Source organism: Chiloscyllium punctatum, chromosome 18 (assembly GCF_047496795.1).
Source record: "Chiloscyllium punctatum isolate Juve2018m chromosome 18, sChiPun1.3, whole genome shotgun sequence".
Classification (NCBI taxonomy): Eukaryota; Metazoa; Chordata; class Chondrichthyes; order Orectolobiformes; family Hemiscylliidae; genus Chiloscyllium; species Chiloscyllium punctatum.
The window spans coordinates 80,401,852-80,423,458 of NC_092756.1; the positions used below are offsets into that span (position 1 = coordinate 80,401,852).

At 52.7% G+C, this 21,607-nt stretch overlaps 11 non-coding genes across 11 annotated transcripts; all 11 read right to left on the reverse strand.

The window, feature by feature from the left end:
• Positions 1 to 80: 80 nt before the first annotated feature.
• On the reverse strand, positions 81 to 272 carry LOC140489460 (U2 spliceosomal RNA). The gene has a single exon (XR_011963145.1). It is a non-coding gene; the product is annotated as a U2 spliceosomal RNA (small nuclear RNA).
• Positions 273 to 2,088: 1,816 nt separating this feature from the next.
• On the reverse strand, positions 2,089 to 2,280 carry LOC140489461 (U2 spliceosomal RNA). The gene has a single exon (XR_011963147.1). It is a non-coding gene; the product is annotated as a U2 spliceosomal RNA (small nuclear RNA).
• A 1,815-nt stretch (positions 2,281 to 4,095) lies between these two features.
• Positions 4,096 to 4,287, reverse strand: LOC140489463 (U2 spliceosomal RNA). The gene has a single exon (XR_011963149.1). It is a non-coding gene; the product is annotated as a U2 spliceosomal RNA (small nuclear RNA).
• Positions 4,288 to 6,103: 1,816 nt separating this feature from the next.
• On the reverse strand, positions 6,104 to 6,295 carry LOC140489464 (U2 spliceosomal RNA). The gene has a single exon (XR_011963150.1). It is a non-coding gene; the product is annotated as a U2 spliceosomal RNA (small nuclear RNA).
• A 1,815-nt stretch (positions 6,296 to 8,110) lies between these two features.
• Positions 8,111 to 8,302, reverse strand: LOC140489465 (U2 spliceosomal RNA). The gene has a single exon (XR_011963151.1). It is a non-coding gene; the product is annotated as a U2 spliceosomal RNA (small nuclear RNA).
• Positions 8,303 to 10,117: 1,815 nt separating this feature from the next.
• On the reverse strand, positions 10,118 to 10,309 carry LOC140489467 (U2 spliceosomal RNA). The gene has a single exon (XR_011963152.1). It is a non-coding gene; the product is annotated as a U2 spliceosomal RNA (small nuclear RNA).
• A 1,817-nt stretch (positions 10,310 to 12,126) lies between these two features.
• LOC140489468 (U2 spliceosomal RNA) lies at positions 12,127 to 12,318 on the reverse strand. The gene has a single exon (XR_011963153.1). It is a non-coding gene; the product is annotated as a U2 spliceosomal RNA (small nuclear RNA).
• Positions 12,319 to 14,134: 1,816 nt separating this feature from the next.
• LOC140489469 (U2 spliceosomal RNA) lies at positions 14,135 to 14,326 on the reverse strand. The gene has a single exon (XR_011963154.1). It is a non-coding gene; the product is annotated as a U2 spliceosomal RNA (small nuclear RNA).
• Positions 14,327 to 16,143: 1,817 nt separating this feature from the next.
• Positions 16,144 to 16,335, reverse strand: LOC140489470 (U2 spliceosomal RNA). Its single transcript, XR_011963155.1, has one exon. It is a non-coding gene; the product is annotated as a U2 spliceosomal RNA (small nuclear RNA).
• Positions 16,336 to 18,151: 1,816 nt separating this feature from the next.
• Positions 18,152 to 18,343, reverse strand: LOC140489471 (U2 spliceosomal RNA). The gene has a single exon (XR_011963156.1). It is a non-coding gene; the product is annotated as a U2 spliceosomal RNA (small nuclear RNA).
• Positions 18,344 to 20,159: 1,816 nt separating this feature from the next.
• On the reverse strand, positions 20,160 to 20,351 carry LOC140489472 (U2 spliceosomal RNA). Its single transcript, XR_011963157.1, has one exon. It is a non-coding gene; the product is annotated as a U2 spliceosomal RNA (small nuclear RNA).
• Positions 20,352 to 21,607: the final 1,256 nt, after the last annotated feature.

Here is a 21,607-nt window from a genome sequence, read left to right on the forward strand (position 1 = left end):
GAACGATCGCTGCGATCGACACGGCAAACTAGCAAAGGCAAGAGATTCACATTCCATTCACCTGCTTTTGAACTTGGCTGGTAGGCTGCACCGTTCCTGGAAACACTGCAATACCAGGCTGATACACGGAGAGGACAGAGCAAGCCCTTCAGCCATCTCCCTGCTCCAAAAATCCATTTAATACAAACACTCCCACCTTCGGGAGGTATCAGCGATTAAACCGATAAGAACAGAAACTACACATATTCCGAGCCAAAAGGCCGAGAAGCGATAGCACATTGATACTCTAACGGTGGGGGTCACCTTTGCCGACTATCCTTTCCGTCAGTTTGACGATATTCAAAGTTCGTTTATTCCCTTACCGCGTACCTTCCGAGATTCCCAACCAGATCGGAAGATCGCTTTGCAGCCGTCGCTGTGCTTTCCCCGTGGTTTTCCGTCCATCTGTTACGTAGCCGCGTAGATCGCGCTGACGACCAATCGGATGGCACGGGCCGGAGCCGCCATGGGAGCGCCGTCAGGTCGACTGCAGAGAGGTTTCTCCCGGCGATCGGGGACAGCGGCAGGGTGGTTCCCCCGGCGTCTACAAGGTTGACCAGAATTCCACAGGCAGCACCTTCCAAACTCATGGCCGACACAGCCTTGAAGGATGACGGCAGCAGATCCACGGGAACACCACCGTTCGCAAGTTCTTCCCCGAGGCACGCGCTGTCCTGAATTGCAAATATATCGTTGTTCCTCCGGTGTCACTGGGTCAAAATCTGGAATCCCCGCCCAAACAGCATCGCGGGGCTACCGACAGCACGTGGACTGCAGCGGTTCGAGAGAGCAGCTCACAGCCAAGGTGATCTCGGGATGGGCAAGAAGAAATGTTGGCCTTGACAGAAAGATCCTATTCATTTCCTCCCCTTGTGTTCGTGTCGCTTGCCCATAAAAGCGAATCATTGTTTCCCACACGTACAGGATTCGCTCCTTGGCATTCCACATCAATCTGAAACGTTGTGAAAAGTGAATTACGTCCGTGCACCCTTTCTTTATCGTCCACTTTCAATCTCCTCTCCACTTGTATCCGACTCTCTGTGTAGAATGGGGAGGGAGCTGATCTCCCGACGTAAACACGTCACGCTGCAAGCGCACCTCATCGCCACAAGCAGCTCGATTTGACATCTCCGTTCACGTTACCGCAGATCGCTGAGAACATTTTAAGCCGATCCAGTTGACAAACCGACGACTATTTTGCTACTTGCACCGCAAATGATTACAAACCATTCCAAATCGTACGGGTGGCACAGTGGCTCATCGTTCAGTACGGCTGCCTCGTGGCCCCAGGGAGCTGAAGTGAGTTCCAGCCTCGGGCGATGGTCTGTGTGAATAATCTTTACGTACAGACGTAGCCGCTAAAGCAGGTTGCTTCCGTACAGTAGTTTGCGAAGAAACAAACAGAGCTGGGGGGTTTCACTCTATTCAGGAAACAGACCAAAGACACTTCTTTCTTGTTCAAGAAAATATTCGGATAAATTTGATGCGTCGGTGTGGGGGGGGGGGGGGATGGGTGGGGAAGGGGTTGTGGGGGCTGATCTGATAGCCATTTGACATTGGCTGAGTTATGGGATCCCACAACCTGATTTGACAGTGTGAAAAATCCCACAACACCAGGTTACAGCCCAACGGGGTTATTTGGAAGTACAGCAGTCACCCCGCCCCACCCCACCCCACACCCCCCACCGCCGTACCATCGGTGGGATACGTTCCAAGACCGACCGCAGAAGCCCGAAACGGCGGATAGGGGCAAACCCATTCATTTAAATTGCAAAGTTACCTTCCTGGCAGCCCCCTGGTTCCAGAATGTTCCCTGTAGCACGTTTGGGCCGCGGATACCGGGGCGGGGTTACCCTGTCCTGGCTTTCAGCGTGCCGCGCCTTCATCGGGTAACTGCAGAGCAGGATCACAAGACGGAAAACTGGCAACAAAAGATGATAGTTTCATGCAACTGAAAAGACAATCGATGGAACGATCGCTGCGATCGACACGGCAAACTAGCAAAGGCAAGAGATTCACATTCCATTCACCTGCTTTTGAACTTGGCTGGTAGGCTGCACCGTTCCTGGAAACACTGCAATACCAGGCTGATACACGGAGAGGACAGAGCAAGCCCTTCAGCCATCTCCCTGCTCCAAAAATCCATTTAATACAAACACTCCCACCTTCGGGAGGTATCAGCGATTAAACCGATAAGAACAGAAACTACACATATTCCGAGCCAAAAGGCCGAGAAGCGATAGCACATTGATACTCTAACGGTGGGGGTCACCTTTGCCGACTATCCTTTCCGTCAGTTTGACGATATTCAAAGTTCGTTTATTCCCTTACCGCGTACCTTCCGAGATTCCCAACCAGATCGGAAGATCGCTTTGCAGCCGTCGCTGTGCTTTCCCCGTGGTTTTCCGTCCATCTGTTACGTAGCCGCGTAGATGGCGCTGACGACCAATCGGATGGCACGGGCCGGAGCCGCCATGGGAGCGCCGTCAGGTCGACTGCAGAGAGGTTTCTCCCGGCGATCGGGGACAGCGGCAGGGTGGTTCCCCCGGCGTCTACAAGGTTGACCAGAATTCCACAGGCAGCACCTTCCAAACTCATGGCCGACACAGCCTTGAAGGATGACGGCAGCAGATCCACGGGAACACCACCGTTCGCAAGTTCTTCCCCGAGGCACGCGCTGTCCTGAATTGCAAATATATCGTTGTTCCTCCGGTGTCACTGGGTCAAAATCTGGAATCCCCGCCCAAACAGCATCGCGGGGCTACCGACAGCACGTGGACTGCAGCGGTTCGAGAGAGCAGCTCACAGCCAAGGTGATCTCGGGATGGGCAAGAAGAAATGTTGGCCTTGACAGAAAGATCCTATTCATTTCCTCCCCTTGTGTTCGTGTAGCTTGCCCATAAAAGCGAATCATTGTTTCCCACACGTACAGGATTCGCTCCTTGGCATTCCACATCAATCTGAAACGTTGTGAAAAGTGAATTACGTCCGTGCACCCTTTCTTTATCGTCCACTTTCAATCTCCTCTCCACTTGTATCCGACTCTCTGTGTAGAATGGGGAGGGAGCTGATCTCCCGACGTAAACACGTCACGCTGCAAGCGCACCTCATCGCCACAAGCAGCTCGATTTGACATCTCCGTTCACGTTACCGCAGATCGCTGAGAACATTTTAAGCCGATCCAGTTGACAAACCGACGACTATTTTGCTACTTGCACCGCAAATGATTACAAACCATTCCAAATCGTACGGGTGGCACAGTGGCTCATCGTTCAGTACGGCTGCCTCGTGGCCCCAGGGAGCTGAAGTGAGTTCCAGCCTCGGGCGATGGTCTGTGTGAATAATCTTTACGTACAGACGTAGCCGCTAAAGCAGGTTGCTTCCGTACAGTAGTTTGCGAAGAAACAAACAGAGCTGGGGGGTTTCACTCTATTCAGGAAACAGACCAAAGACACTTCTTTCTTGTTCAAGAAAATATTCGGATAAATTTGATGCGTCGGTGTGGGGGGGGGGGGGATGGGTGGGGAAGGGGTTGTGGGGGCTGATCTGATAGCCATTTGACATTGGCTGAGTTATGGGATCCCACAACCTGATTTGACAGTGTGAAAAATCCCACAACACCAGGTTACAGCCCAACGGGGTTATTTGGAAGTACAGCAGTCACCCCGCCCCACCCCACCCCACACCCCCCACCGCCGTACCATCGGTGGGATACGTTCCAAGACCGACCGCAGAAGCCCGAAACGGCGGATAGGGGCAAACCCATTCATTTAAATTGCAAAGTTACCTTCCTGGCAGCCCCCTGGTTCCAGAATGTTCCCTGTAGCACGTTTGGGCCGCGGATACCGGGGCGGGGTTACCCTGTCCTGGCTTTCAGCGTGCCGCGCCTTCATCGGGTAACTGCAGAGCAGGATCACAAGACGGAAAACTGGCAACAAAAGATGATAGTTTCATGCAACTGAAAAGACAATCGATGGAACGATCGCTGCGATCGACACGGCAAACTAGCAAAGGCAAGAGATTCACATTCCATTCACCTGCTTTTGAACTTGGCTGGTAGGCTGCACCGTTCCTGGAAACACTGCAATACCAGGCTGATACACGGAGAGGACAGAGCAAGCCCTTCAGCCATCTCCCTGCTCCAAAAATCCATTTAATACAAACACTCCCACCTTCGGGAGGTATCAGCGATTAAACCGATAAGAACAGAAACTACACATATTCCGAGCCAAAAGGCCGAGAAGCGATAGCACATTGATACTCTAACGGTGGGGGTCACCTTTGCCGACTATCCTTTCCGTCAGTTTGACGATATTCAAAGTTCGTTTATTCCCTTACCGCGTACCTTCCGAGATTCCCAACCAGATCGGAAGATCGCTTTGCAGCCGTCGCTGTGCTTTCCCCGTGGTTTTCCGTCCATCTGTTACGTAGCCGCGTAGATGGCGCTGACGACCAATCGGATGGCACGGGCCGGAGCCGCCATGGGAGCGCCGTCAGGTCGACTGCAGAGAGGTTTCTCCCGGCGATCGGGGACAGCGGCAGGGTGGTTCCCCCGGCGTCTACAAGGTTGACCAGAATTCCACAGGCAGCACCTTCCAAACTCATGGCCGACACAGCCTTGAAGGATGACGGCAGCAGATCCACGGGAACACCACCGTTCGCAAGTTCTTCCCCGAGGCACGCGCTGTCCTGAATTGCAAATATATCGTTGTTCCTCCGGTGTCACTGGGTCAAAATCTGGAATCCCCGCCCAAACAGCATCGCGGGGCTACCGACAGCACGTGGACTGCAGCGGTTCGAGAGAGCAGCTCACAGCCAAGGTGATCTCGGGATGGGCAAGAAGAAATGTTGGCCTTGACAGAAAGATCCTATTCATTTCCTCCCCTTGTGTTCGTGTAGCTTGCCCATAAAAGCGAATCATTGTTTCCCACACGTACAGGATTCGCTCCTTGGCATTCCACATCAATCTGAAACGTTGTGAAAAGTGAATTACGTCCGTGCACCCTTTCTTTATCGTCCACTTTCAATCTCCTCTCCACTTGTATCCGACTCTCTGTGTAGAATGGGGAGGGAGCTGATCTCCCGACGTAAACACGTCACGCTGCAAGCGCACCTCATCGCCACAAGCAGCTCGATTTGACATCTCCGTTCACGTTACCGCAGATCGCTGAGAACATTTTAAGCCGATCCAGTTGACAAACCGACGACTATTTTGCTACTTGCACCGCAAATGATTACAAACCATTCCAAATCGTACGGGTGGCACAGTGGCTCATCGTTCAGTACGGCTGCCTCGTGGCCCCAGGGAGCTGAAGTGAGTTCCAGCCTCGGGCGATGGTCTGTGTGAATAATCTTTACGTACAGACGTAGCCGCTAAAGCAGGTTGCTTCCGTACAGTAGTTTGCGAAGAAACAAACAGAGCTGGGGGGTTTCACTCTATTCAGGAAACAGACCAAAGACACTTCTTTCTTGTTCAAGAAAATATTCGGATAAATTTGATGCGTCGGTGTGGGGGGGGGGGGGGATGGGTGGGGAAGGGGTTGTGGGGGCTGATCTGATAGCCATTTGACATTGGCTGAGTTATGGGATCCCACAACCTGATTTGACAGTGTGAAAAATCCCACAACACCAGGTTACAGCCCAACGGGGTTATTTGGAAGTACAGCAGTCACCCCGCCCCACCCCACCCCACACCCCCCACCGCCGTACCATCGGTGGGATACGTTCCAAGACCGACCGCAGAAGCCCGAAACGGCGGATAGGGGCAAACCCATTCATTTAAATTGCAAAGTTACCTTCCTGGCAGCCCCCTGGTTCCAGAATGTTCCCTGTAGCACGTTTGGGCCGCGGATACCGGGGCGGGGTTACCCTGTCCTGGCTTTCAGCGTGCCGCGCCTTCATCGGGTAACTGCAGAGCAGGATCACAAGACGGAAAACTGGCAACAAAAGATGATAGTTTCATGCAACTGAAAAGACAATCGATGGAACGATCGCTGCGATCGACACGGCAAACTAGCAAAGGCAAGAGATTCACATTCCATTCACCTGCTTTTGAACTTGGCTGGTAGGCTGCACCGTTCCTGGAAACACTGCAATACCAGGCTGATACACGGAGAGGACAGAGCAAGCCCTTCAGCCATCTCCCTGCTCCAAAAATCCATTTAATACAAACACTCCCACCTTCGGGAGGTATCAGCGATTAAACCGATAAGAACAGAAACTACACATATTCCGAGCCAAAAGGCCGAGAAGCGATAGCACATTGATACTCTAACGGTGGGGGTCACCTTTGCCGACTATCCTTTCCGTCAGTTTGACGATATTCAAAGTTCGTTTATTCCCTTACCGCGTACCTTCCGAGATTCCCAACCAGATCGGAAGATCGCTTTGCAGCCGTCGCTGTGCTTTCCCCGTGGTTTTCCGTCCATCTGTTACGTAGCCGCGTAGATCGCGCTGACGACCAATCGGATGGCACGGGCCGGAGCCGCCATGGGAGCGCCGTCAGGTCGACTGCAGAGAGGTTTCTCCCGGCGATCGGGGACAGCGGCAGGGTGGTTCCCCCGGCGTCTACAAGGTTGACCAGAATTCCACAGGCAGCACCTTCCAAACTCATGGCCGACACAGCCTTGAAGGATGACGGCAGCAGATCCACGGGAACACCACCGTTCGCAAGTTCTTCCCCGAGGCACGCGCTGTCCTGAATTGCAAATATATCGTTGTTCCTCCGGTGTCACTGGGTCAAAATCTGGAATCCCCGCCCAAACAGCATCGCGGGGCTACCGACAGCACGTGGACTGCAGCGGTTCGAGAGAGCAGCTCACAGCCAAGGTGATCTCGGGATGGGCAAGAAGAAATGTTGGCCTTGACAGAAAGATCCTATTCATTTCCTCCCCTTGTGTTCGTGTCGCTTGCCCATAAAAGCGAATCATTGTTTCCCACACGTACAGGATTCGCTCCTTGGCATTCCACATCAATCTGAAACGTTGTGAAAAGTGAATTACGTCCGTGCACCCTTTCTTTATCGTCCACTTTCAATCTCCTCTCCACTTGTATCCGACTCTCTGTGTAGAATGGGGAGGGAGCTGATCTCCCGACGTAAACACGTCACGCTGCAAGCGCACCTCATCGCCACAAGCAGCTCGATTTGACATCTCCGTTCACGTTACCGCAGATCGCTGAGAACATTTTAAGCCGATCCAGTTGACAAACCGACGACTATTTTGCTACTTGCACCGCAAATGATTACAAACCATTCCAAATCGTACGGGTGGCACAGTGGCTCATCGTTCAGTACGGCTGCCTCGTGGCCCCAGGGAGCTGAAGTGAGTTCCAGCCTCGGGCGATGGTCTGTGTGAATAATCTTTACGTACAGACGTAGCCGCTAAAGCAGGTTGCTTCCGTACAGTAGTTTGCGAAGAAACAAACAGAGCTGGGGGGTTTCACTCTATTCAGGAAACAGACCAAAGACACTTCTTTCTTGTTCAAGAAAATATTCGGATAAATTTGATGCGTCGGTGTGGGGGGGGGGGGGATGGGTGGGGAAGGGGTTGTGGGGGCTGATCTGATAGCCATTTGACATTGGCTGAGTTATGGGATCCCACAACCTGATTTGACAGTGTGAAAAATCCCACAACACCAGGTTACAGCCCAACGGGGTTATTTGGAAGTACAGCAGTCACCCCGCCCCACCCCACCCCACACCCCCCACCGCCGTACCATCGGTGGGATACGTTCCAAGACCGACCGCAGAAGCCCGAAACGGCGGATAGGGGCAAACCCATTCATTTAAATTGCAAAGTTACCTTCCTGGCAGCCCCCTGGTTCCAGAATGTTCCCTGTAGCACGTTTGGGCCGCGGATACCGGGGCGGGGTTACCCTGTCCTGGCTTTCAGCGTGCCGCGCCTTCATCGGGTAACTGCAGAGCAGGATCACAAGACGGAAAACTGGCAACAAAAGATGATAGTTTCATGCAACTGAAAAGACAATCGATGGAACGATCGCTGCGATCGACACGGCAAACTAGCAAAGGCAAGAGATTCACATTCCATTCACCTGCTTTTGAACTTGGCTGGTAGGCTGCACCGTTCCTGGAAACACTGCAATACCAGGCTGATACACGGAGAGGACAGAGCAAGCCCTTCAGCCATCTCCCTGCTCCAAAAATCCATTTAATACAAACACTCCCACCTTCGGGAGGTATCAGCGATTAAACCGATAAGAACAGAAACTACACATATTCCGAGCCAAAAGGCCGAGAAGCGATAGCACATTGATACTCTAACGGTGGGGGTCACCTTTGCCGACTATCCTTTCCGTCAGTTTGACGATATTCAAAGTTCGTTTATTCCCTTACCGCGTACCTTCCGAGATTCCCAACCAGATCGGAAGATCGCTTTGCAGCCGTCGCTGTGCTTTCCCCGTGGTTTTCCGTCCATCTGTTACGTAGCCGCGTAGATGGCGCTGACGACCAATCGGATGGCACGGGCCGGAGCCGCCATGGGAGCGCCGTCAGGTCGACTGCAGAGAGGTTTCTCCCGGCGATCGGGGACAGCGGCAGGGTGGTTCCCCCGGCGTCTACAAGGTTGACCAGAATTCCACAGGCAGCACCTTCCAAACTCATGGCCGACACAGCCTTGAAGGATGACGGCAGCAGATCCACGGGAACACCACCGTTCGCAAGTTCTTCCCCGAGGCACGCGCTGTCCTGAATTGCAAATATATCGTTGTTCCTCCGGTGTCACTGGGTCAAAATCTGGAATCCCCGCCCAAACAGCATCGCGGGGCTACCGACAGCACGTGGACTGCAGCGGTTCGAGAGAGCAGCTCACAGCCAAGGTGATCTCGGGATGGGCAAGAAGAAATGTTGGCCTTGACAGAAAGATCCTATTCATTTCCTCCCCTTGTGTTCGTGTAGCTTGCCCATAAAAGCGAATCATTGTTTCCCACACGTACAGGATTCGCTCCTTGGCATTCCACATCAATCTGAAACGTTGTGAAAAGTGAATTACGTCCGTGCACCCTTTCTTTATCGTCCACTTTCAATCTCCTCTCCACTTGTATCCGACTCTCTGTGTAGAATGGGGAGGGAGCTGATCTCCCGACGTAAACACGTCACGCTGCAAGCGCACCTCATCGCCACAAGCAGCTCGATTTGACATCTCCGTTCACGTTACCGCAGATCGCTGAGAACATTTTAAGCCGATCCAGTTGACAAACCGACGACTATTTTGCTACTTGCACCGCAAATGATTACAAACCATTCCAAATCGTACGGGTGGCACAGTGGCTCATCGTTCAGTACGGCTGCCTCGTGGCCCCAGGGAGCTGAAGTGAGTTCCAGCCTCGGGCGATGGTCTGTGTGAATAATCTTTACGTACAGACGTAGCCGCTAAAGCAGGTTGCTTCCGTACAGTAGTTTGCGAAGAAACAAACAGAGCTGGGGGGTTTCACTCTATTCAGGAAACAGACCAAAGACACTTCTTTCTTGTTCAAGAAAATATTCGGATAAATTTGATGCGTCGGTGTGGGGGGGGGGGGGATGGGTGGGGAAGGGGTTGTGGGGGCTGATCTGATAGCCATTTGACATTGGCTGAGTTATGGGATCCCACAACCTGATTTGACAGTGTGAAAAATCCCACAACACCAGGTTACAGCCCAACGGGGTTATTTGGAAGTACAGCAGTCACCCCGCCCCACCCCACCCCACACCCCCCACCGCCGTACCATCGGTGGGATACGTTCCAAGACCGACCGCAGAAGCCCGAAACGGCGGATAGGGGCAAACCCATTCATTTAAATTGCAAAGTTACCTTCCTGGCAGCCCCCTGGTTCCAGAATGTTCCCTGTAGCACGTTTGGGCCGCGGATACCGGGGCGGGGTTACCCTGTCCTGGCTTTCAGCGTGCCGCGCCTTCATCGGGTAACTGCAGAGCAGGATCACAAGACGGAAAACTGGCAACAAAAGATGATAGTTTCATGCAACTGAAAAGACAATCGATGGAACGATCGCTGCGATCGACACGGCAAACTAGCAAAGGCAAGAGATTCACATTCCATTCACCTGCTTTTGAACTTGGCTGGTAGGCTGCACCGTTCCTGGAAACACTGCAATACCAGGCTGATACACGGAGAGGACAGAGCAAGCCCTTCAGCCATCTCCCTGCTCCAAAAATCCATTTAATACAAACACTCCCACCTTCGGGAGGTATCAGCGATTAAACCGATAAGAACAGAAACTACACATATTCCGAGCCAAAAGGCCGAGAAGCGATAGCACATTGATACTCTAACGGTGGGGGTCACCTTTACCGACTATCCTTTCCGTCAGTTTGACGATATTCAAAGTCCGTTTATTCCCTTACCGCGTACCTTCCGAGATTTCCAACCAGATCGGAAGATCGCTTTGCAGCCGTCGCTGTGCTTTCCCCGTGGTTTTCCGTCCATCTGTTACGTAGCCGCGTAGATCGCGCTGACGACCAATCGGATGGCACGGGCCGGAGCCGCCATGGGAGCGCACGTCAGGTCGACTGCAGAGAGGTTTCTCCCGGCGATCGGGGACAGCGGCAGGGTGGTTCCCCCGGCGTCTACAAGGTTGACCAGAATTCCACAGGCAGCACCTTCCAAACTCATGGCCGACACAGCCTTGAAGGATGACGGCAGCAGATCCACGGGAACACCACCGTTCGCAAGTTCTTCCCCGAGGCACGCGCTGTCCTGAATTGCAAATATATCGTTGTTCCTCCGGTGTCACTGGGTCAAAATCTGGAATCCCCGCCCAAACAGCATCGCGGGGCTACCGACAGCACGTGGACTGCAGCGGTTCGAGAGAGCAGCTCACAGCCAAGGTGATCTCGGGATGGGCAAGAAGAAATGTTGGCCTTGACAGAAAGATCCTATTCATTTCCTCCCCTTGTGTTCGTGTAGCTTGCCCATAAAAGCGAATCATTGTTTCCCACACGTACAGGATTCGCTCCTTGGCATTCCACATCAATCTGAAACGTTGTGAAAAGTGAATTACGTCCGTGCACCCTTTCTTTATCGTCCACTTTCAATCTCCTCTCCACTTGTATCCGACTCTCTGTGTAGAATGGGGAGGGAGCTGATCTCCCGACGTAAACACGTCACGCTGCAAGCGCACCTCATCGCCACAAGCAGCTCGATTTGACATCTCCGTTCACGTTACCGCAGATCGCTGAGAACATTTTAAGCCGATCCAGTTGACAAACCGACGACTATTTTGCTACTTGCACCGCAAATGATTACAAACCATTCCAAATCGTACGGGTGGCACAGTGGCTCATCGTTCAGTACGGCTGCCTCGTGGCCCCAGGGAGCTGAAGTGAGTTCCAGCCTCGGGCGATGGTCTGTGTGAATAATCTTTACGTACAGACGTAGCCGCTAAAGCAGGTTGCTTCCGTACAGTAGTTTGCGAAGAAACAAACAGAGCTGGGGGGTTTCACTCTATTCAGGAAACAGACCAAAGACACTTCTTTCTTGTTCAAGAAAATATTCGGATAAATTTGATGCGTCGGTGTGGGGGGGGGGGGGGATGGGTGGGGAAGGGGTTGTGGGGGCTGATCTGATAGCCATTTGACATTGGCTGAGTTATGGGATCCCACAACCTGATTTGACAGTGTGAAAAATCCCACAACACCAGGTTACAGCCCAACGGGGTTATTTGGAAGTACAGCAGTCACCCCGCCCCACCCCACCCCACACCCCCCACCGCCGTACCATCGGTGGGATACGTTCCAAGACCGACCGCAGAAGCCCGAAACGGCGGATAGGGGCAAACCCATTCATTTAAATTGCAAAGTTACCTTCCTGGCAGCCCCCTGGTTCCAGAATGTTCCCTGTAGCACGTTTGGGCCGCGGATACCGGGGCGGGGTTACCCTGTCCTGGCTTTCAGCGTGCCGCGCCTTCATCGGGTAACTGCAGAGCAGGATCACAAGACGGAAAACTGGCAACAAAAGATGATAGTTTCATGCAACTGAAAAGACAATCGATGGAACGATCGCTGCGATCGACACGGCAAACTAGCAAAGGCAAGAGATTCACATTCCATTCACCTGCTTTTGAACTTGGCTGGTAGGCTGCACCGTTCCTGGAAACACTGCAATACCAGGCTGATACACGGAGAGGACAGAGCAAGCCCTTCAGCCATCTCCCTGCTCCAAAAATCCATTTAATACAAACACTCCCACCTTCGGGAGGTATCAGCGATTAAACCGATAAGAACAGAAACTACACATATTCCGAGCCAAAAGGCCGAGAAGCGATAGCACATTGATACTCTAACGGTGGGGGTCACCTTTGCCGACTATCCTTTCCGTCAGTTTGACGATATTCAAAGTTCGTTTATTCCCTTACCGCGTACCTTCCGAGATTCCCAACCAGATCGGAAGATCGCTTTGCAGCCGTCGCTGTGCTTTCCCCGTGGTTTTCCGTCCATCTGTTACGTAGCCGCGTAGATGGCGCTGACGACCAATCGGATGGCACGGGCCGGAGCCGCCATGGGAGCGCCGTCAGGTCGACTGCAGAGAGGTTTCTCCCGGCGATCGGGGACAGCGGCAGGGTGGTTCCCCCGGCGTCTACAAGGTTGACCAGAATTCCACAGGCAGCACCTTCCAAACTCATGGCCGACACAGCCTTGAAGGATGACGGCAGCAGATCCACGGGAACACCACCGTTCGCAAGTTCTTCCCCGAGGCACGCGCTGTCCTGAATTGCAAATATATCGTTGTTCCTCCGGTGTCACTGGGTCAAAATCTGGAATCCCCGCCCAAACAGCATCGCGGGGCTACCGACAGCACGTGGACTGCAGCGGTTCGAGAGAGCAGCTCACAGCCAAGGTGATCTCGGGATGGGCAAGAAGAAATGTTGGCCTTGACAGAAAGATCCTATTCATTTCCTCCCCTTGTGTTCGTGTAGCTTGCCCATAAAAGCGAATCATTGTTTCCCACACGTACAGGATTCGCTCCTTGGCATTCCACATCAATCTGAAACGTTGTGAAAAGTGAATTACGTCCGTGCACCCTTTCTTTATCGTCCACTTTCAATCTCCTCTCCACTTGTATCCGACTCTCTGTGTAGAATGGGGAGGGAGCTGATCTCCCGACGTAAACACGTCACGCTGCAAGCGCACCTCATCGCCACAAGCAGCTCGATTTGACATCTCCGTTCACGTTACCGCAGATCGCTGAGAACATTTTAAGCCGATCCAGTTGACAAACCGACGACTATTTTGCTACTTGCACCGCAAATGATTACAAACCATTCCAAATCGTACGGGTGGCACAGTGGCTCATCGTTCAGTACGGCTGCCTCGTGGCCCCAGGGAGCTGAAGTGAGTTCCAGCCTCGGGCGATGGTCTGTGTGAATAATCTTTACGTACAGACGTAGCCGCTAAAGCAGGTTGCTTCCGTACAGTAGTTTGCGAAGAAACAAACAGAGCTGGGGGGTTTCACTCTATTCAGGAAACAGACCAAAGACACTTCTTTCTTGTTCAAGAAAATATTCGGATAAATTTGATGCGTCGGTGTGGGGGGGGGGGGGATGGGTGGGGAAGGGGTTGTGGGGGCTGATCTGATAGCCATTTGACATTGGCTGAGTTATGGGATCCCACAACCTGATTTGACAGTGTGAAAAATCCCACCAACACCAGGTTACAGCCCAACGGGGTTATTTGGAAGTACAGCAGTCACCCCGCCCCACCCCACCCCACACCCCCCACCGCCGTACCATCGGTGGGATACGTTCCAAGACCGACCGCAGAAGCCCGAAACGGCGGATAGGGGCAAACCCATTCATTTAAATTGCAAAGTTACCTTCCTGGCAGCCCCCTGGTTCCAGAATGTTCCCTGTAGCACGTTTGGGCCGCGGATACCGGGGCGGGGTTACCCTGTCCTGGCTTTCAGCGTGCCGCGCCTTCATCGGGTAACTGCAGAGCAGGATCACAAGACGGAAAACTGGCAACAAAAGATGATAGTTTCATGCAACTGAAAAGACAATCGATGGAACGATCGCTGCGATCGACACGGCAAACTAGCAAAGGCAAGAGATTCACATTCCATTCACCTGCTTTTGAACTTGGCTGGTAGGCTGCACCGTTCCTGGAAACACTGCAATACCAGGCTGATACACGGAGAGGACAGAGCAAGCCCTTCAGCCATCTCCCTGCTCCAAAAATCCATTTAATACAAACACTCCCACCTTCGGGAGGTATCAGCGATTAAACCGATAAGAACAGAAACTACACATATTCCGAGCCAAAAGGCCGAGAAGCGATAGCACATTGATACTCTAACGGTGGGGGTCACCTTTACCGACTATCCTTTCCGTCAGTTTGACAATATTCAAAGTCCGTTTATTCCCTTACCGCGTACCTTCCGAGATTTCCAACCAGATCGGAAGATCGCTTTGCAGCCGTCGCTGTGCTTTCCCCGTGGTTTTCCGTCCATCTGTTACGTAGCCGCGTAGATCGCGCTGACGACCAATCGGATGGCACGGGCCGGAGCCGCCATGGGAGCGCACGTCAGGTCGACTGCAGAGAGGTTTCTCCCGGCGATCGGGGACAGCGGCAGGGTGGTTCCCCCGGCGTCTACAAGGTTGACCAGAATTCCACAGGCAGCACCTTCCAAACTCATGGCCGACACAGCCTTGAAGGATGACGGCAGCAGATCCACGGGAACACCACCGTTCGCAAGTTCTTCCCCGAGGCACGCGCTGTCCTGAATTGCAAATATATCGTTGTTCCTCCGGTGTCACTGGGTCAAAATCTGGAATCCCCGCCCAAACAGCATCGCGGGGCTACCGACAGCACGTGGACTGCAGCGGTTCGAGAGAGCAGCTCACAGCCAAGGTGATCTCGGGATGGGCAAGAAGAAATGTTGGCCTTGACAGAAAGATCCTATTCATTTCCTCCCCTTGTGTTCGTGTAGCTTGCCCATAAAAGCGAATCATTGTTTCCCACACGTACAGGATTCGCTCCTTGGCATTCCACATCAATCTGAAACGTTGTGAAAAGTGAATTACGTCCGTGCACCCTTTCTTTATCGTCCACTTTCAATCTCCTCTCCACTTGTATCCGACTCTCTGTGTAGAATGGGGAGGGAGCTGATCTCCCGACGTAAACACGTCACGCTGCAAGCGCACCTCATCGCCACAAGCAGCTCGATTTGACATCTCCGTTCACGTTACCGCAGATCGCTGAGAACATTTTAAGCCGATCCAGTTGACAAACCGACGACTATTTTGCTACTTGCACCGCAAATGATTACAAACCATTCCAAATCGTACGGGTGGCACAGTGGCTCATCGTTCAGTACGGCTGCCTCGTGGCCCCAGGGAGCTGAAGTGAGTTCCAGCCTCGGGCGATGGTCTGTGTGAATAATCTTTACGTACAGACGTAGCCGCTAAAGCAGGTTGCTTCCGTACAGTAGTTTGCGAAGAAACAAACAGAGCTGGGGGGTTTCACTCTATTCAGGAAACAGACCAAAGACACTTCTTTCTTGTTCAAGAAAATATTCGGATAAATTTGATGCGTCGGTGTGGGGGGGGGGGGGGATGGGTGGGGAAGGGGTTGTGGGGGCTGATCTGATAGCCATTTGACATTGGCTGAGTTATGGGATCCCACAACCTGATTTGACAGTGTGAAAAATCCCACAACACCAGGTTACAGCCCAACGGGGTTATTTGGAAGTACAGCAGTCACCCCGCCCCACCCCACCCCACACCCCCCACCGCCGTACCATCGGTGGGATACGTTCCAAGACCGACCGCAGAAGCCCGAAACGGCGGATAGGGGCAAACCCATTCATTTAAATTGCAAAGTTACCTTCCTGGCAGCCCCCTGGTTCCAGAATGTTCCCTGTAGCACGTTTGGGCCGCGGATACCGGGGCGGGGTTACCCTGTCCTGGCTTTCAGCGTGCCGCGCCTTCATCGGGTAACTGCAGAGCAGGATCACAAGACGGAAAACTGGCAACAAAAGATGATAGTTTCATGCAACTGAAAAGACAATCGATGGAACGATCGCTGCGATCGACACGGCAAACTAGCAAAGGCAAGAGATTCACATTCCATTCACCTGCTTTTGAACTTGGCTGGTAGGCTGCACCGTTCCTGGAAACACTGCAATACCAGGCTGATACACGGAGAGGACAGAGCAAGCCCTTCAGCCATCTCCCTGCTCCAAAAATCCATTTAATACAAACACTCCCACCTTCGGGAGGTATCAGCGATTAAACCGATAAGAACAGAAACTACACATATTCCGAGCCAAAAGGCCGAGAAGCGATAGCACATTGATACTCTAACGGTGGGGGTCACCTTTGCCGACTATCCTTTCCGTCAGTTTGACGATATTCAAAGTTCGTTTATTCCCTTACCGCGTACCTTCCGAGATTCCCAACCAGATCGGAAGATCGCTTTGCAGCCGTCGCTGTGCTTTCCCCGTGGTTTTCCGTCCATCTGTTACGTAGCCGCGTAGATGGCGCTGACGACCAATCGGATGGCACGGGCCGGAGCCGCCATGGGAGCGCCGTCAGGTCGACTGCAGAGAGGTTTCTCCCGGCGATCGGGGACAGCGGCAGGGTGGTTCCCCCGGCGTCTACAAGGTTGACCAGAATTCCACAGGCAGCACCTTCCAAACTCATGGCCGACACAGCCTTGAAGGATGACGGCAGCAGATCCACGGGAACACCACCGTTCGCAAGTTCTTCCCCGAGGCACGCGCTGTCCTGAATTGCAAATATATCGTTGTTCCTCCGGTGTCACTGGGTCAAAATCTGGAATCCCCGCCCAAACAGCATCGCGGGGCTACCGACAGCACGTGGACTGCAGCGGTTCGAGAGAGCAGCTCACAGCCAAGGTGATCTCGGGATGGGCAAGAAGAAATGTTGGCCTTGACAGAAAGATCCTATTCATTTCCTCCCCTTGTGTTCGTGTAGCTTGCCCATAAAAGCGAATCATTGTTTCCCACACGTACAGGATTCGCTCCTTGGCATTCCACATCAATCTGAAACGTTGTGAAAAGTGAATTACGTCCGTGCACCCTTTCTTTATCGTCCACTTTCAATCTCCTCTCCACTTGTATCCGACTCTCTGTGTAGAATGGGGAGGGAGCTGATCTCCCGACGTAAACACGTCACGCTGCAAGCGCACCTCATCGCCACAAGCAGCTCGATTTGACATCTCCGTTCACGTTACCGCAGATCGCTGAGAACATTTTAAGCCGATCCAGTTGACAAACCGACGACTATTTTGCTACTTGCACCGCAAATGATTACAAACCATTCCAAATCGTACGGGTGGCACAGTGGCTCATCGTTCAGTACGGCTGCCTCGTGGCCCCAGGGAGCTGAAGTGAGTTCCAGCCTCGGGCGATGGTCTGTGTGAATAATCTTTACGTACAGACGTAGCCGCTAAAGCAGGTTGCTTCCGTACAGTAGTTTGCGAAGAAACAAACAGAGCTGGGGGGTTTCACTCTATTCAGGAAACAGACCAAAGACACTTCTTTCTTGTTCAAGAAAATATTCGGATAAATTTGATGCGTCGGTGTGGGGGGGGGGGGGGATGGGTGGGGAAGGGGTTGTGGGGGCTGATCTGATAGCCATTTGACATTGGCTGAGTTATGGGATCCCACAACCTGATTTGACAGTGTGAAAAATCCCACAACACCAGGTTACAGCCCAACGGGGTTATTTGGAAGTACAGCAGTCACCCCGCCCCACCCCACCCCACACCCCCCACCGCCGTACCATCGGTGGGATACGTTCCAAGACCGACCGCAGAAGCCCGAAACGGCGGATAGGGGCAAACCCATTCATTTAAATTGCAAAGTTACCTTCCTGGCAGCCCCCTGGTTCCAGAATGTTCCCTGTAGCACGTTTGGGCCGCGGATACCGGGGCGGGGTTACCCTGTCCTGGCTTTCAGCGTGCCGCGCCTTCATCGGGTAACTGCAGAGCAGGATCACAAGACGGAAAACTGGCAACAAAAGATGATAGTTTCATGCAACTGAAAAGACAATCGATGGAACGATCGCTGCGATCGACACGGCAAACTAGCAAAGGCAAGAGATTCACATTCCATTCACCTGCTTTTGAACTTGGCTGGTAGGCTGCACCGTTCCTGGAAACACTGCAATACCAGGCTGATACACGGAGAGGACAGAGCAAGCCCTTCAGCCATCTCCCTGCTCCAAAAATCCATTTAATACAAACACTCCCACCTTCGGGAGGTATCAGCGATTAAACCGATAAGAACAGAAACTACACATATTCCGAGCCAAAAGGCCGAGAAGCGATAGCACATTGATACTCTAACGGTGGGGGTCACCTTTGCCGACTATCCTTTCCGTCAGTTTGACGATATTCAAAGTTCGTTTATTCCCTTACCGCGTACCTTCCGAGATTCCCAACCAGATCGGAAGATCGCTTTGCAGCCGTCGCTGTGCTTTCCCCGTGGTTTTCCGTCCATCTGTTACGTAGCCGCGTAGATGGCGCTGACGACCAATCGGATGGCACGGGCCGGAGCCGCCATGGGAGCGCCGTCAGGTCGACTGCAGAGAGGTTTCTCCCGGCGATCGGGGACAGCGGCAGGGTGGTTCCCCCGGCGTCTACAAGGTTGACCAGAATTCCACAGGCAGCACCTTCCAAACTCATGGCCGACACAGCCTTGAAGGATGACGGCAGCAGATCCACGGGAACACCACCGTTCGCAAGTTCTTCCCCGAGGCACGCGCTGTCCTGAATTGCAAATATATCGTTGTTCCTCCGGTGTCACTGGGTCAAAATCTGGAATCCCCGCCCAAACAGCATCGCGGGGCTACCGACAGCACGTGGACTGCAGCGGTTCGAGAGAGCAGCTCACAGCCAAGGTGATCTCGGGATGGGCAAGAAGAAATGTTGGCCTTGACAGAAAGATCCTATTCATTTCCTCCCCTTGTGTTCGTGTAGCTTGCCCATAAAAGCGAATCATTGTTTCCCACACGTACAGGATTCGCTCCTTGGCATTCCACATCAATCTGAAACGTTGTGAAAAGTGAATTACGTCCGTGCACCCTTTCTTTATCGTCCACTTTCAATCTCCTCTCCACTTGTATCCGACTCTCTGTGTAGAATGGGGAGGGAGCTGATCTCCCGACGTAAACACGTCACGCTGCAAGCGCACCTCATCGCCACAAGCAGCTCGATTTGACATCTCCGTTCACGTTACCGCAGATCGCTGAGAACATTTTAAGCCGATCCAGTTGACAAACCGACGACTATTTTGCTACTTGCACCGCAAATGATTACAAACCATTCCAAATCGTACGGGTGGCACAGTGGCTCATCGTTCAGTACGGCTGCCTCGTGGCCCCAGGGAGCTGAAGTGAGTTCCAGCCTCGGGCGATGGTCTGTGTGAATAATCTTTACGTACAGACGTAGCCGCTAAAGCAGGTTGCTTCCGTACAGTAGTTTGCGAAGAAACAAACAGAGCTGGGGGGTTTCACTCTATTCAGGAAACAGACCAAAGACACTTCTTTCTTGTTCAAGAAAATATTCGGATAAATTTGATGCGTCGGTGTGGGGGGGGGGGGGGATGGGTGGGGAAGGGGTTGTGGGGGCTGATCTGATAGCCATTTGACATTGGCTGAGTTATGGGATCCCACAACCTGATTTGACAGTGTGAAAAATCCCACAACACCAGGTTACAGCCCAACGGGGTTATTTGGAAGTACAGCAGTCACCCCGCCCCACCCCACCCCACACCCCCCACCGCCGTACCATCGGTGGGATACGTTCCAAGACCGACCGCAGAAGCCCGAAACGGCGGATAGGGGCAAACCCATTCATTTAAATTGCAAAGTTACCTTCCTGGCAGCCCCCTGGTTCCAGAATGTTCCCTGTAGCACGTTTGGGCCGCGGATACCGGGGCGGGGTTACCCTGTCCTGGCTTTCAGCGTGCCGCGCCTTCATCGGGTAACTGCAGAGCAGGATCACAAGACGGAAAACTGGCAACAAAAGATGATAGTTTCATGCAACTGAAAAGACAATCGATGGAACGATCGCTGCGATCGACACGGCAAACTAGCAAAGGCAAGAGATTCACATTCCATTCACCTGCTTTTGAACTTGGCTGGTAGGCTGCACCGTTCCTGGAAACACTGCAATACCAGGCTGATACACGGAGAGGACAGAGCAAGCCCTTCAGCCATCTCCCTGCTCCAAAAATCCATTTAATACAAACACTCCCACCTTCGGGAGGTATCAGCGATTAAACCGATAAGAACAGAAACTACACATATTCCGAGCCAAAAGGCCGAGAAGCGATAGCACATTGATACTCTAACGGTGGGGGTCACCTTTACCGACTATCCTTTCCGTCAGTTTGACGATATTCAAAGTCCGTTTATTCCCTTACCGCGTACCTTCCGAGATTTCCAACCAGATCGGAAGATCGCTTTGCAGCCGTCGCTGTGCTTTCCCCGTGGTTTTCCGTCCATCTGTTACGTAGCCGCGTAGATCGCGCTGACGACCAATCGGATGGCACGGGCCGGAGCCGCCATGGGAGCGCACGTCAGGTCGACTGCAGAGAGGTTTCTCCCGGCGATCGGGGACAGCGGCAGGGTGGTTCCCCCGGCGTCTACAAGGTTGACCAGAATTCCACAGGCAGCACCTTCCAAACTCATGGCCGACACAGCCTTGAAGGATGACGGCAGCAGATCCACGGGAACACCACCGTTCGCAAGTTCTTCCCCGAGGCACGCGCTGTCCTGAATTGCAAATATATCGTTGTTCCTCCGGTGTCACTGGGTCAAAATCTGGAATCCCCGCCCAAACAGCATCGCGGGGCTACCGACAGCACGTGGACTGCAGCGGTTCGAGAGAGCAGCTCACAGCCAAGGTGATCTCGGGATGGGCAAGAAGAAATGTTGGCCTTGACAGAAAGATCCTATTCATTTCCTCCCCTTGTGTTCGTGTAGCTTGCCCATAAAAGCGAATCATTGTTTCCCACACGTACAGGATTCGCTCCTTGGCATTCCACATCAATCTGAAACGTTGTGAAAAGTGAATTACGTCCGTGCACCCTTTCTTTATCGTCCACTTTCAATCTCCTCTCCACTTGTATCCGACTCTCTGTGTAGAATGGGGAGGGAGCTGATCTCCCGACGTAAACACGTCACGCTGCAAGCGCACCTCATCGCCACAAGCAGCTCGATTTGACATCTCCGTTCACGTTACCGCAGATCGCTGAGAACATTTTAAGCCGATCCAGTTGACAAACCGACGACTATTTTGCTACTTGCACCGCAAATGATTACAAACCATTCCAAATCGTACGGGTGGCACAGTGGCTCATCGTTCAGTACGGCTGCCTCGTGGCCCCAGGGAGCTGAAGTGAGTTCCAGCCTCGGGCGATGGTCTGTGTGAATAATCTTTACGTACAGACGTAGCCGCTAAAGCAGGTTGCTTCCGTACAGTAGTTTGCGAAGAAACAAACAGAGCTGGGGGGTTTCACTCTATTCAGGAAACAGACCAAAGACACTTCTTTCTTGTTCAAGAAAATATTCGGATAAATTTGATGCG